General features: G+C 39.7%; 1 protein-coding gene across 4 annotated transcripts in view; it reads right to left on the bottom strand.

Annotated features, from left to right (window-relative positions):
• Nucleotides 1-15630, bottom strand: part of ASB3 (ankyrin repeat and SOCS box containing 3) — a 114887-nt gene that overhangs the window by 99050 nt on the left and 207 nt on the right. The window contains exon 1 of one of the 4 annotated variants that reach the window (XM_047782093.1): nt 15421-15541. The exons of 1 other annotated variant lie outside the window; for it this stretch is intronic. The gene's annotated coding sequence lies outside the window, so the exon portion shown is untranslated. Of the gene's footprint in view, nt 1-15420; nt 15542-15630 lie in introns of those variants that run through there. 2 more of the 4 variants (XM_047782092.1, XM_047782089.1) reach the window with 2 other exon arrangements.

Here is a 15630-nt window from a genome sequence, read left to right as displayed (position 1 = left end):
TGGATTTCCAATGGCCCTGCTACACACCCAAGCCCCCAGGGGGTGCCCAAGTGGATCAGCTGCATAGGACTGCCAGCTCCAGGCAGGACCCCCTGCAGCCCAGAAAAGCTGCAACAAGCCTGGCCGAGTCCGGAAAAGATCTCAGACGATCTTTCTGAGTCAGGCTGCCCTGGGGAGGAGCCTCTTGGGTTTCCAGCAGCACTGCTACACGCCCAAGCCCCCAGGGGGTGCCCCACTCCCATGGAATAGCTGCTCAGCACCACCAGCCCCCTAGAAGAGCCCCTGCAGCCCAGAAAAGCTGCAACAAGCTCGGCCAGATTTTAAAAAGATCCGCCTACATTCGCAGGCCATCCTTCTGAGTTAGGCTGCCCTAGGGAAGAACCTCTTAGGTTCTCAGTGACGCAGACAGCTGCTCCAGCCCCCAGGGGGTGCTGCAATCCTGAGGAACAGCTGCCCAACACCACCAACCCCCTGAAAGAAGCCCACAGCCTAAAAACACCAGAGCAAGCTCTGCTTGACCAAGTGACATCTGCTACCATCGTGGTGTGGACCTCCCAGTCCTGTCTGCCCACAGGAAGTCCTCCTTTGCTTCAAAGAGACACTGTTAGCCCCATCAACACTCCAGAAAAGCCACACTGCCTCAAAAAAGACTGACCAACAATGCCAGCTCTCAGGAAATATTCCACGGCAGTGACAAGGCAAACACTGCCCGATAACAGAGAGTACAACTCCCTCAGGAGAAAGAAAACAACAAGCAAGATGAAGAAGCTGAGAAACCACCCCCAGTCAAACCAACAGGAGAACTCACCTAAAACAGTCAACAATGAAACAGATCTCGGCAGTCTGACAGACCTGGAGTTCAAAAGAGAAATAGTGAAAACACTGAAGGAATTAAGAGAAGATATGAACAGTAATGCAGATACCCTCAGAAAAGAACTAGAAAATATAAGGAGGAGCCAAGAAAAATTAGAACATTCAGTTGCAGAGATACAAACTGAACTAAGGGCAGTAAAAACCAGAATGAATAATGCAGAAGAACGAATCAGTGATATGGAAGATGGAAGAATGGAAATCACCCAATCAGGTCAGCAGACAGAAAACTAAATAAAAAAAAACATGAAAGCAATATAAGAGACCTATGGGATAATATAAAGCGGGCCAATCTACGCATAATAGGAAATTCCAGAAGGAGTAGAAAAAGATAAGGGGATGGAGAATATATTTAAGAAATTATCGCTGGAAACTTCCCAAATCTAAAAGATACTGGGTTCAGGATACAAGAAGCACAGAGGGCCCAAACAAACTGAACCCAAACAGACCCACACCAAGACACATCATAATAAAAATGGCAAAAGTAGTGATAAAGAGAGGATCCAAAGGCAGCAAGAGAAAAACAGAGTGGTACCTACAAGGGTACCCCATAAGATTATCAGCTGATTTCTCTACAGAAACACTACGGCCAGAGGGAATGGCAAGAATATTTAAAGTGTAAAGGAAAAAATATGCAACTAGAATACCTATCCAGCAAGAATATCATTTAAAATAGAAGGGGAAATAAAATTTTTTCCCAACAACAAAACTAAAAGAATACAGCAACACAAACCCAGGTTAAAGGAAAATTGAAAGGGCTTCTCTAAACCAAAAGGAGGAAAGGGAAGAAAAAGAAAAGAAAAAAAAAAAAGAAGAAGAAGAAGAGGAAGAACGAGACTGAGGAAACCGAAATCAGAGAGCAGTCACTCAAATAAGCCGGCATACAGATTTAATCATGAACAGGCCTCAAACAAAATAAAATTAAAAAGAAAAAAATAAAAAGAGTCATCAAAACCAAAAATGTGGGCAAGGGATGTTAGGAAATAAATCACCCTTTTTGTTTGTTTGTTTGTATGTTTCTCTTCTTAATTTTAATATAGTATGAAGTGTTGAACAAAGGACCATGAGGCTAAAACACACAATTATGGGAAGGGGTTAGCATACTTAAAAACAGGCAACCACAAGCCAAAACCAAATATTGCATTTGCAACAAATGAAAAGAAAAAATACACTCAACAGATAATAACAGGAGACCATCCAACCAAAAAAAAAAAAATAGAAAGGAAGAACGGAGAACCATAGAATCAACTGGAACACGAGGTTCAAAATGGCAATAAATAATCATCTATCAATTATCACCTTAAGTCAACGGACTGAACGCCCCAATCAAAAGACACAGAGTGGCTGAGTGGATAAAAGGCAAAAACCTTCAATACGCTGCCTGCAAGAAACTCACCTAGGACAAAGGATACATATGGATTGAAAGTGAAAGGGTGGGGAAAAATATTTCACGCCAATAGACATGAACAGAAAGCAGGAGTCCAACACTCATTCAGACAAAATAGACTTAAAACAAAAGACATAAAGAAAGACAAGAAGGACACTACTTAACCATTAAGGGACCATCCAAGGAGAGGATGTTACTATTGTCAACAATAATGCCCCAAATACAGGACACCCAGATACATACAACAAATATTAACAGACTTTAAGGGAGATATTGAGAGAAGACAATCATAGTAGGAGACCTTAATACCCCCCTCACATCAATGGACAGATCCCTAGACAGAAAACCAATAAAGCAACAGAGATCCTAAGGAAACAATAGAAAAGTTAGACTTCATTGATATCTCAGGACACTACATCCAAAAAAAGCAGAATACACATTCTTCCAATGCTCATGGAACTTCTCAAGAATCGACCACATATTGGGACACAAAGCTAACCTCAATAAATTTAGGAGCATGGAAATTATCTCAAGTATCTTCTCTGACCACAATGCCATGAAATAAGAAATCAACCATGGAAAAGGAAAGAGAAAAAAACCTACTGCATGGAGACTAACAACATGCTACTAAAACACCAATGGGTCAAGGAGGAAATCAAGAAGGAAATTAAAAACTACCTTGAAACAAATAATAATGAAGACACAACCGCTCAAAATCTGTGGGATGCTGCGAAAGCAGTGCTCAGAGGGAAATTTATAGCAATACAGGCCTTTCTCAAAAAGAAGAAAGATCCCAAATGGACAACTTAACCCCCCACCTAAACGAATTAGAAAAAGAAGAACAAAAAAGGCCTAAAGTCAGCAGAAGGAAGGAAATTATAAAGATCAAAGAAGAAATCCATCAAATACAGACTCAAAAAACAACAGAGAAAATTAATAAAACCAAGAGCTGGTTCTTTGAAAAGGTAAACAAAATTGACAAACCCCTGGCCAGACTCACTAAAAAGAGGAGAGAAAGAACCCAAATAACCAAAATTAGAAATGAAAAAGGAGAAATCACAACAGATACAGCAGAAATACAAAAAACCATAAGAGAATACTATGAACAACTATATGGCAACAAGTTGGACAATCTGGAAGAAATGCACAATTTTCTAGAATCTTACAGCCTGCCAAAACTGAATCAAGTAGAAACAGACCAACTGAACAGACCCATCACTAGAAATGAAATGGAAGAGGTCATAAAATCACTCCCTACAAATAAAAAAGTCCAGGACCAGATGGCTTCACAGGTGAATTCTATCAAACATATAAAGAGGAATTGGTGCCCATCCTCCTGAAACTCTTTCAAAAGGTTCAAGAAGAAGGAATACTCCCAAAGACATTCTATGATGCCGCCATCACCCTCATTCCAAAACCAGACAGAGATACCACCAAAAAGAAAACTATCGCCCACTATCATTGACGAATACAGATGCAAAAATTCTCAACAAAATCTTAGCCAACCGAATCCAACAACATACCAAAAAATTTATACACCATGACCAGGTTGGGTTCATCGCAGGTTCACAAGGATGGTTCAACATACGCAAATCAATCAGCATCATACACCACATTACCAAAAAAAAAGGCAAAAATCATATGATCATCTCAATAGACGCAGAAAAAGCATTTGACAAAGTCCAACATCCATTCATGATCAAGACCCTCGCCAAAGTGGGTATAGAGGGAACATTCCTGAACATAATCAAAGCCATTTATGACAAACCCACAGCAAATATAATCCTCAATGGGGAAAAACGGAAAGCCTTCTCACTCCAATCTGGAACAAGACAGGGATGCCCACTCTCACCACTGCTCTTCAACATCGTTTTGGAAGTCCTAGCCACAGCAATTAGACAAACCAAAGAAACAAAAGGCATCCATATAGGAAGAGAAGAGATCAAACTGTCACTGTATGCAGATGACATGATACTCTACATAGAAAACCCTAAGGACTCAACCCCAAAACTCCTTGAACTGATTCATAAATTCAGCAAAGTAGCAGGATATAAGATGAACATTCAGAAGTCACTTGCATTTCTGTATACCAGCAAGGAAATATTAGAAAAGGAATACAAAAATACGATACCTTTTAAAATTGCACCTCACAAAATCAAATACCTCAGAATACACCTGACCAGGGAGGTAAAGGACCTATATGCCGAGAACTATAAAACTTTCATCAAAGAAATCAAAGAAGATGTAAAGAAATGGAAAGATATTCCATGTTCCTGGATTGGGAAAATCAATATTGTCAAAATGGCCATACTACCCAAAGCAATCTACAGATTCAATGCAATCCCTATCAAATTACCCATGACATTTTTCACAGAACTAGAACAAACAATCCAAACATTTATATGGAACCACAAAAGACCCAGAATCGCCAAAGCAATCCTGAGAAACAAAAACCAAGCAGGAGGCATAACTCTCCCAGACTTCAAGAAATACTACAAAGCCACAGTCATCCAAACAGTGTGGTACTGGCATCAAAACAGACAGACAGACCAATGGAACAGAATAGAGAACCCGGAAATAAACCCTGACACCTAGGGTCAAGTAATCTTTGACAAGGGAGGCCAGAACATCAAATGGGAAAAAGAAAGTCTATTCAGCAAGCATTGCTGGGAAACCTGGACAGCTGCATGCAAAGCAATGGAACTAGAACACACCCTCACACCATGCACAAAAATAAACTCAAAATGGCTGAAAGACTTAAATATACGACAGGACACCATCAAACTCCTAGAAGAAAACATAGGCAAAACACTCTCTGACATCAACATCATGAATATTTTCTCAGGTCATTCTCCCAAAGCAATCGAAATTAGAGCAAAAATAAACCCATGGGACCTCATCAAACTGAAAAGCTTTTGCACAGCAAAGGAAACCCAAAAGAAAACAAAAAGACACCTTACAGAATGGGAGAAAATAGTTTCAAATGATGCAACCCACAAGGGCTTATAATCTCTAGAATATATAAACAACTTATACAACCCAACAGCAAAAAAGCCAATCAATCAATGGAAAAATGGGCAAAAGACCTGAATAGACATTTCTCCAAAGAAGATATACAGATGGCCAACAAACACATGAAAAAATGCTCAACATCGCTGGTTATAAGAGAAATGCAAATCAAAACTACCATGAGATATCACCTCACACCAGTCAGAATGGCCATCATTAATAAGTCCACAAATAACAAGTGCTGGAGGGGGTGTGGAGAAAAGGGTACCCTCCTACACTATTGGTGGGAATGTAAACTGGTACAGCCACTATGGAGAACAGTTTGGAGATACCTTAGAAAGCTATACATAGAACTTCCATATGACCCCGCAATCCCACTCTTGGGCATATATCCAGACAAAACTCTACTTAAAAGAGACACGTGCACCCGCATGTTCATTGCAGCACTATTCACAACAGCCAGGACATGGAAACAACTCAAATGTCCATCGACAGATGACTGGATTCAGAAGATGTGGTATATATACACAATGGAATACTACTCAGCCATAAAAAAGAATGACATCATGCCATTTGCAGCAACATGGATGGAACCAGAGAATCTCATACTGAGTGAAATGAGCCAGAAAGACAAAGACAAATACCATGTGATATCACTTATAACTGGAATCTAATATCCAGCACAAATGAACATCTCCTCAGAAAAGAAAATCATGGACTTGGAGAAAAGACTTGTGGCTGCCTGATGGGAGGGGGAGGGAGTGGGAGGGATCGGGAGTTTGGACTTATCAGACACAACTTAGAATAGATATACAAGGAGATCCTGCTGAATAGCATTGAGAACTTTGTCTAGATACTCATGTTGCAACAGAACAAAGGGTGGCGGAAAAAAAATGTAATTGTAATGTATACATGTAAGGATAACCTGACCCCCTTGCTGTACAGTGGGAAAATAAAAAAAATTATTTAAAAAAATAAAAATTAATAAATAAATAAATTGTAAAAATAAAATTAAAATAATAAAATTTTAAAAATAATGAAATATGGGAGTTCCTGTTGTGGCTCAGTGGTAATGAATCTGACTAGTTCAGATTTGAAGGAGAAATTGAAAAGCTTTACAGACAAGCAAAAACTAACAGAACTCAGCACCACTAAACCAGCTTTACAACAAATACTAAAGGAACTTCTCTAAGTGGAAAAGAAAAGGCTACAGCTAGAAACAAAAATATCACAAATGACAGGGCTCACCAGTAAAGGGATACATATAGTAAAAGTAGGAAATCATCCACACACAAAAATGCTACCAAAACCAGAAATCTTGAAGACGGTACAAATGCGGGACATTGGAAATGCATTTGCAATTAAGAGACCAAGAACTTAAGGAGTTCCCATTGTCAATCAGCAGCAACAAGTAGGGCTAGTATCTATGAGAACACAGGTTTGATCCCTGGCCCTGCTCAGCAGGTTAAGGATACAGCGTATTGCTGTGAACTGTGGTATAGGTCACAGATGTGGATCAGATCTAGGCCTGCTATGGCCATGGTGTAGGCTGGGAGCAGTAGCTCTGATTTGATCCCTAGCCCAGTAACTTCCATATGCTGCAGGTGGCACCCAGAAAAGAAAAAAAAAAAAAAAAAGACCAGAAACTTAAAAAAATCTTGTATATACATAGACACCTCTATCAAAACTTCATTGTAACTGGAAACCAAAAATCTACAATTGATGAGTTCCCATCATGGCTCAGGGATTAACAAATCCAACTGGGAACCATGAAGTTTCAGGTTCAATCCCTGGCCTCGCTCAGTGGATTAAGGATCCGGCATTGCTGTGAGGTGTGGTGCATGTCACAGACACGGCTTGGGATCCCACATTGCTGAGGCTCTGGCACAGGTTGGCAGCTATAGCTCCAATTGGACCCTTAGCCTGGGAACCTCCATATGCTGTGGGTGGGGCCCTAGAAAAGACAAAAAGACAAAAAAGAAATAAAAAAAAATCTACAATTGGTATACACACAAATAAAAAGCAACACAACACTAATGTTATTAGGAGTTTCCATTGTGGCTCAGGGGGTTAAGAACCTGACTAGCATCCATGAGGACATGGGTTTGATCCCTGGCCTTGCTCAGTGGGTTAAGGATTTGGCATTGCCGTGAGCTGTGGTGTAGGTCACAGATATGGCTTGGATCCCACGTTGCTACGGCTGTGGCACAGGCTGGCAGCTGCAGCTGCAATTCAACCCCAGCCTGGGAACTTCCATGTGTCACAGGTACGGCCCTAAAAAACAAATCCAAAACAATTTAAAAAATGGCAATAAGAACATATATATCAAGTTACCTTAAATGTAAATGGACTAAATGCCCCAACAAAAAGACAGACTACCTGAATGGATAAAAAAGAAGATCCAAATACATGCTGTCTTCAATAGACCCTCTTCAGTTTTAGAGACATACAAATTGAAAGTGAGAAGATGGAAGAAAATATTCCATGAAAACGGAAATCAAAAGAAAGCTGGAGTGGCAATACTCATTTCAGACAAAATCAACCTTAAGATAAAGAATGTTAAAAGAGACCAAAAAAGGGCACTATATAATGATCAAAGGACCAATCTAAGAAGATATAACAACTGTAAATATATATGCCCCCAACACAGGCTCACCTCATTATATAAGTCAACTGCTAACTGGCTTAAAAGGAGAAATTGACAATAAATCAACACAGGAATGGAAACCACTAAAAAAACAACAACACAAAGACAACCTATAGAATGGAAGAAAACAGTTTCAAATGATGAAACTGACAAAGGCTTAGTATCTAAAATATACAAACAACTTATACAACTCAACAGCAAAAAAACCAACAACCCAATTGAAAAATGGGCAGAAAACATGAATAGACATTCCTCTAAAGAAGATATACAGATGGCCAACAGGCACATGAAAAAATGCTCAACATCACTAATTATTAGAGAAATGCAAATCAAAACTACAATGAGGTACCACCTCACACCATTCAGAATGGCCAACATTAACAAGTCAACAAATAAAATGCTGGAGAGGGTGTGAAGAAAAGGGTACCCTCCTTCACTGTCAGTGGGAATGTAAACTGTTATAACAACTATGGAAAACAATATGAGGTACCTCAGAAAACTAAATATAGAACTACCATATGACTCAGCAATCCCACTCCTGCACATATATCCAGATAATACTTTCACTGAATTAAGATACACATGCCCCATGTTCACTGCAGCACTATTCACAATAGCCAAGACTTGGAAACAACCTAAATGTCCATCAACAGATGGATGACTAAGAAAATGTGATATACACACAAAGGAATACTACTCAGCCATAAAAAAAAAAAAAAAATAATGCCATTTGTAGAAACATGGATGGAACTAGAGACTCTCATGTTAAGTGAAGAAAGACAAATACCATATGATATCACTTATTTGGAATCTAATATACAGCACAAATGAACCTATGTATAGAAAATAAACTCATGAACTTGGAGAACAGACATGTGGCTGCCAAAGGGGAGGGGGAGGGAGTACAATGGACTGGGAGTTTGGAGTTAGTAGATGCCAACTATTGCATCTGGAGTGGATAAGCAATGAGATCCTGCTGTATAGCACAGGGAACTATATCTAGTCACTTGTGATGGAACATGATGAAAGATTATGTGAGAAAAAGAATGTGTGTGTGTGAGACTGGGTCACTTTGCTGTATAGCAGAAATTGACAGAACACTGTAAATCAGCTATAACAGAAAAAAATTTTTTTTAAGTTTTTTAAAAAAGACAAATTAGGAAAACAATCCCATTTACCATTGCTAAAAATAAACAATAAAAAAAAACCTAGTAATAAACCTACCCAAAGAGACCAAAGACCTGTACTCTGACAACTATAATGATGCTGATAAAAGAAATCAAAGATGACACTAAGAGATGTAAAGATATACCTTGCTCTTGGATTGGAAGAACCAATACTGTCAAAGTGACTATACCACTACCCAAGGCCATCTACAGACTCTGGGCAATCCCTATCAAATTACCAATGCCATTTTTCACAGAACTAAAGCAAAATATTTTAAAGTTTGTCTGGAAATACAAAAGACCCAGAATAGCCAAAGCCATTCTGAGAAAGAAAAATGGACCTGGAGAATCAGGCTCCCAGACTTCAGACTATACTACAAAGCTAAAGTCATCAAAACAGTATGGTGCTGACACAAAAACAAAAACACACATTAGTGGAATGGGATAGAAAGCCCAGAAATAACCTATGCACCTACAGTTAGCTAATCTACAACAAAAGAGGCAAAAACATACAATGGAGAAAAGACACTCCTTTCAGAAAGGAACACATAAGACTGGATACCATAAAACTCTTAGAGGAAAACACAGACTGAACACTCTCTGACATAAACTACAGCAATACCTTCTCAGATCCACCTCCTAGAGTAACGACAATAAAAACAAAAATAAACAAATGGGACCTAATTAAACTTAAAAGCTTTTGCACAGCAAAAGAAACCCTGACAAAACAAGAGGACAACCCACAGAATGAAAGAAAATATTTGCAAATGAAGTGACTGACAAGGGACTGATCTCCAAAATATGTAAACACCTCCTGCAGCTCAATAACAAAAATAAACAACCCCATCAAAAAATGGGCAAAAGATCTCAACAAACAATTCTCCAAAGAAGACCAAAAAACACATGAAAAGACAAGCACATCACTGTCACTAATTATTAGAGAAATGCAAATCAAAACTACTATGAGATACACCAGCCAGAATGGCCATCACCAAAAAGTCTACAAACAATAAATGCTGGAGAGGGTGTGGAGAAAAGGGAACCCTCTCACATTGTTGGTGGGAGTGTAAATTGGTACATTCACTATGGAAAACAGTATAGAGATTCCTCAAAAAACTAATAACAGAATTTCCATATAATCTAGCAATCCCACTCCTGTGCATCAATCCAGAGGAAAACCAAAAAGATACATGTGTCCCAATTTTCACTGTAGCACTATATACATTAGCCAGGGAATGGATGCAACCTAAATGTCCATCAACAGAGGAGTGGGTAAAGAAGATGTGGTACATATTCACAATGGAGTATTAGTCAGCCATAAAAAGGAATGAAACAATGACATTTGCAGCAATATGGATGGACCTAGAAATTACCATGCTAAGTGAAGTTAGTCAGACAGTGAGACACAAACATCATATGCTATCACTTATATGTGGAATCTAAAAAAAAGGATACAATGAACTTATCTGCAGAATAGAAACAGACTCCACTCAGCTAGCTGGTCATTTCCATGATACACTTCTTTCTCTTAACTTCCTTGATATCTCAGTTTTCTGATTTTCTTTCTGCTTTAATTCACCTCTACAGTTCATTTTGTTAATTCTTCAATGCTGTTCAATATCTAATGTTGCAATAACTCTTATCTTCCCTTTATCCTCACTTTTTCCCTAAGTGACCTCTGCCAGAACCAAGGTTTTCAATATATCCATATGCTAATAACCTCAAAATTTATAACTCTAGCCCTGACCTACCCAGCCGAGCTTCAGACTTATTTAACCAACTTGTTAGGTCCACTTGTATGTCTAATTGATGACATCTAAAACTTACACGTCCAAAAGAGAATCCTTGATTCAGAAATCATTATTATTATAACCAAACCACACACATAAAATGTTAACAACTGGGGAATCTAAGTCTGATTCACTCAACTTTTATATAACTCTGAAGTCACTTCAAAATAAGGAATAGGAGTTCCTGTCGTGGTGCAGTGGTTAACGAATCCGACTAGGAACCATGAGGTTGCGGGTTCGGTCCCTGCCCTTGCTCAGTGGGTTAACGATCCGGCGTTGCCATGAGCTGTGGTGTAGGTTGCAGACGTGGCTCGGATCCCGCGTTGCTGTGGCTCTGTCGTGGGCCGGTGGCTACAGCTCCGATTCAACCCCTGGCCTGGGAACCTCCATATGCCGCGGGAGCGGCCCAGGAGATAGCAACAACAACAATAACAACAACAACAAAAAATAAGGAATAAAACAAACAAAAACACATAGTTCCAATCAGTTCATGTTCTCTTCTTCCCTCTTTTAGTAAACTGCATCACCAGTTTCTCATAAAACATATCCAGACATCATCCTTAATTCACCTCAGTAAGGAATAAACCTACCTAAAGAGGTAAAAGACCTCTAATTCTGAAAACTATAAAATGCTGATGAATGAAACTGAAGACAACACAAATGGAAAAATATATTATGTGCTTAGACCAGAAGAATCTAATATTGTCAAAATGACTATATTACACAAGGCAATCTACAGATTCAATGCAATCCCTATCAAATTACCAATGTCATTTTTCACAGAACTAGAACAAAATATTTAATTTGTATGGAAACACAAAAGACCCCAAATAGCCAAAGCAATCTTAAAAAGGAAAAACGGAAGTGGAGAAATCAGGCTTCCTGGCTTCAGATCATACTACAGAGTTATAGTAACCAAAACAGCACAATACTGGAATAAAAACAGACATATATCAGTAAAACAGGATAGAAAGCCCAGAGATAAACCCATGCACCTCTGGTCAATTAATCTACAACAAAGGAGGCAAGAATATAATACAATGGAGGAGTTCCTACTATGGCTCAGCAGTTACGAATCTGACTGGTATCCATGAGGATACGGGTTTGATCCCTGGCCTTACTTAGTGGGTTAAGTATCTGACGTTGCCATGAGCTGTGGTGTAGGTCACAGACACGCTTCGGATCCTGCAATGCTGTGGCTGTGGCACAGGCCAGCAGCTATAACTCCCATTTGATCCCTAGCCTAGGAACTTCCATATGCAGCACCTGTAGCCCTAAAAAGGAAAAACAAACAAACAAACAAAAAAGAATATACAATGAAGAAAAGACAGTCTCTTCAATAAGTGGTGCTTGGAAACATGACAGACAGCTACACATAGAAGAACAAAATTAGAACATTCTCTAACACCATATACATAAATAAACTCAAAATGGATTAAAGACCTAAACATAAAGCCAGATACTGTAAAACTCAGAGGAAAACACAGGTAGAACACTCTTGGACATAAATCACAGCAATATATTTTTGGATCTACCTCCTAGAGTAATGAAGATAAAAACAAAAATAAACCAATGGAACCGGAGTTCCCGTCGTGGCGCAGTGGTTAACGAATCCGACTAGGAACCATGAGGTTGCGGGTTCGGTCCCTGCCCTTGCTCAATGGGTTAACGATCCGGCGTTGCCGTAAGCTGTGGTGTAGGTTGCAGACGCGGCTCGGATTCCGCGTTGCTGTGGCTCTGGCGTAGGCCAGTGGCTACAGCTCCAATTCAACCCCTAGCCTGGGAACCTCCATATGCCGCGGGAGTGGCCCAAGAAATAGCAACAACAACAACAACAAAAGACAAAATAAATAAATAAATAAATAAATAAACCAATGGAACCTAATTAAACTTAAAAACTTTTGCATAGCAAAGGAAACTATAAAGAAAATGAAAAGACAACCCACAATATGGGAGAAAAATCTTGGGAAATGAAGCAACAAATAAGGGATTAATCTCCAAAATATATAAACATCTCATGCAGCTTAATATATATAAAAAAACAAACAACCCACTTCAAAAATGGGGAGAAGATCTAAACAGACACTTCTCCAAAGATAGACAGATGACCAAAAAACACATGAAAAGATGCTCAATATCACTAATTATGAGAGAAATGCACATCAAAACTACATTGAGGTATCATCTTACACCAGTCCAGAATGGCCATCCTCAAAAAGTCTACAAACAATAAATGGGAATCATCATACACTGCTGGTGGGAATGTAAACTGGTACAACCCCTATGCAGAACAGTATGGAGGCTCCTTAAAAAACTAAATATAGGAGTTCTCTGGTGGCTCAGCAGGTTAAGGGTCTGGCATTGTCACTGCTATGGCATGAGTTCAATCCTGGCCCAGGAACTTCTGCATGCTGCCATGCAGCCATTAAAAAAAAATTTTTTTCTTGTCTTTTTTTTTTTTTTTTTTTTTGCCATTTCTAGGGCCGCTCCCAAGGCACATGGAGGTTCCCAGGCTAGGGTCTAATCAGAGCTGGCCCACGCCACAGCCACAGCCACAGCGATGCGAGATCCAAGCTGAGTCTGCAACCTACACCACAGCTCACGGCAATGCCAGATCCTTAACCCACTGAGCAAGGCCAAGGATTGAACCTGCAACCTCATGGTTCCTAGTCGGATTTGTTAACCACTGAGCCACAACAGGAACTTCAAAAAATTCTTTGGAAGAAAAAAAAAAAACCACCTAAATGCAGAACTATCATATGATCCAACAATCTCACTCCTGGGTATATATCTGGAGAAAACTATAATTCAAAAAGATACGTGCACCCCAATGTTCAATGTCCCACTATTTACAATAGCCAAGACATGGAAGCAACCTAAATGCCCATCGACAGAAAAATAGATAAAGATGTGGTACATATATACAATGGAATATTACTCAGCTATAAAAAATATCATTTGCAGCAACATGGATGGATGGAGACATTATCATACTAAATGAAGTCAGACAAAGACATATATCATATGATATCACTTACATGTGGAATATAATTTTTAAAATTATACAAAGGAACCTGTTCACAAAGACTAGCAAATTTTTAAATCAAACTTATGGTTATTAAAGGGAAAATATGAGGGAGGGATAAATGAGGAGTTTGGGATTAACATATACATCCTACTACATATAAAACAGGTAAGTATATTGGTGTATAGCACAGGGAAATCTACTCAATATTCTGTAATAACCTATACAAGAAAAGAATCTGATTCACATCTCTATAAGAATATGCCACATCCAGTCCACCAGCAAATTCAGGATGCTGTAGCTGAAAAATAAATTCCAAAACAAGCCATTTCTCCCCATCATCACTGCTACTAGCTTCCTAATTGGTCTCCCTGTTTCCACACTTGACCCCTAGATTAGTTTCCTAGGGCTGCGATACAAATTATGACAAACCGGGCAGCTTAAAACAACAGAAATTTATTGCTGCACAGTTCTGGGGGTTAGAGGTCTGAAATCAAGGTGCCCAACCCCTGTCCTGCCTTATTGCTCCACTCTAACATCCCTATACTACATATAATCTTCACTACCTGCCTCATAATACATATAAAGTACTTAGACTAGTGCAAAAAGTACATGTTGTATTAATGTTAACCGCTTTATTACTACCACAATAGGTTATCATTCTTTGTCCATGTAATCTCCCTTGCTAGACAGTGAGAGATGGGGAGGGCTGAAACCCATTTATTTCCCATTTACCAATTCCAGTGTTAGCGCACACATTAAGTATTAAAAAGTACCTTAATCAATGAACAACATCTCAATCCTGGAACAAAGTTATTTTCTTTGACACTCTGGATTCCCTATGCTTTTAAAAAAGGAAATTTGTAAGACGAAAAATAGATTGCTCTTGTGCGTTTTTGACTCAAATTGCTGGGGCGAGGGAAGTGGGCACGACGGACGACACAGTCTTTTAGCAGACGTAGCAAAAAGGTTTAGCTTTTCCCACCCCCAGAAAAACAATGATAGGAGCTCTACAGCTAACACCGTATAGCCTATTATACTGGAGATTAAAACAATGGCATTTTTCAAAGGGGGGGGGAGGGGAATCGAAAACTTTTCGTTTTATCTTGAACGCACTCAGACGTGCCTAAATCGTATGTGAGTTCATAACTTACATTCCCCTGACCCTAAACCTCATCTAAGGAAACTTATCAGCTTCCTTGACAGACCAACAACTCAACACTTGAACTCCGGACTGAAAGAGGAGCCCCAAGTGGGGTTAAAAAAAAAAAAAAAAAAGTAGGGGTTGAAATAACTAGTTGCGGTCCCCACAAGCAGAGTCTCCGACCATGCCACCCTTGGAGGATCGCAGTATTTTTATACTGGAGGACGACAGGTTTCCTCAGCTCAAGTTTGCCAGAACCCAGAGCTGCAGAGGCTACGCCAACCGCCCTGGGAAGAGCTGAAAGTACTGAAGTGACCGCAGCCCACAGCAAAGGAGGCGGAGAGAAGCCTGAGCGGGAAACATGAAGTGTACAGATGCTTACGTGCGGAGAAAAGGAAAAAGAAGGGCAGCGAAAAGTCAGGAACAGCGCCAATTCTCATTTCTCATCGCTACATCCAATACTCGCATCTCAAAACCAGCACCCGCCCGCGCTCACACTGTTTTCTAGACGCTCTAGCTAGGGCCAAGCCTCCACCCACCCTCTGGAGCCTCGCGGGTGGCGGGAGGGAGTGGCCGCCGCCTCCCGGACTCA

Source organism: Phacochoerus africanus, chromosome 5 (assembly GCF_016906955.1).
Source record: "Phacochoerus africanus isolate WHEZ1 chromosome 5, ROS_Pafr_v1, whole genome shotgun sequence".
Taxonomy (NCBI): Eukaryota; Metazoa; Chordata; class Mammalia; order Artiodactyla; family Suidae; genus Phacochoerus; species Phacochoerus africanus.
The sequence above is the reverse complement of the archived record's forward strand: the minus strand, read 5'-3'. Positions and strand labels throughout refer to the sequence as shown.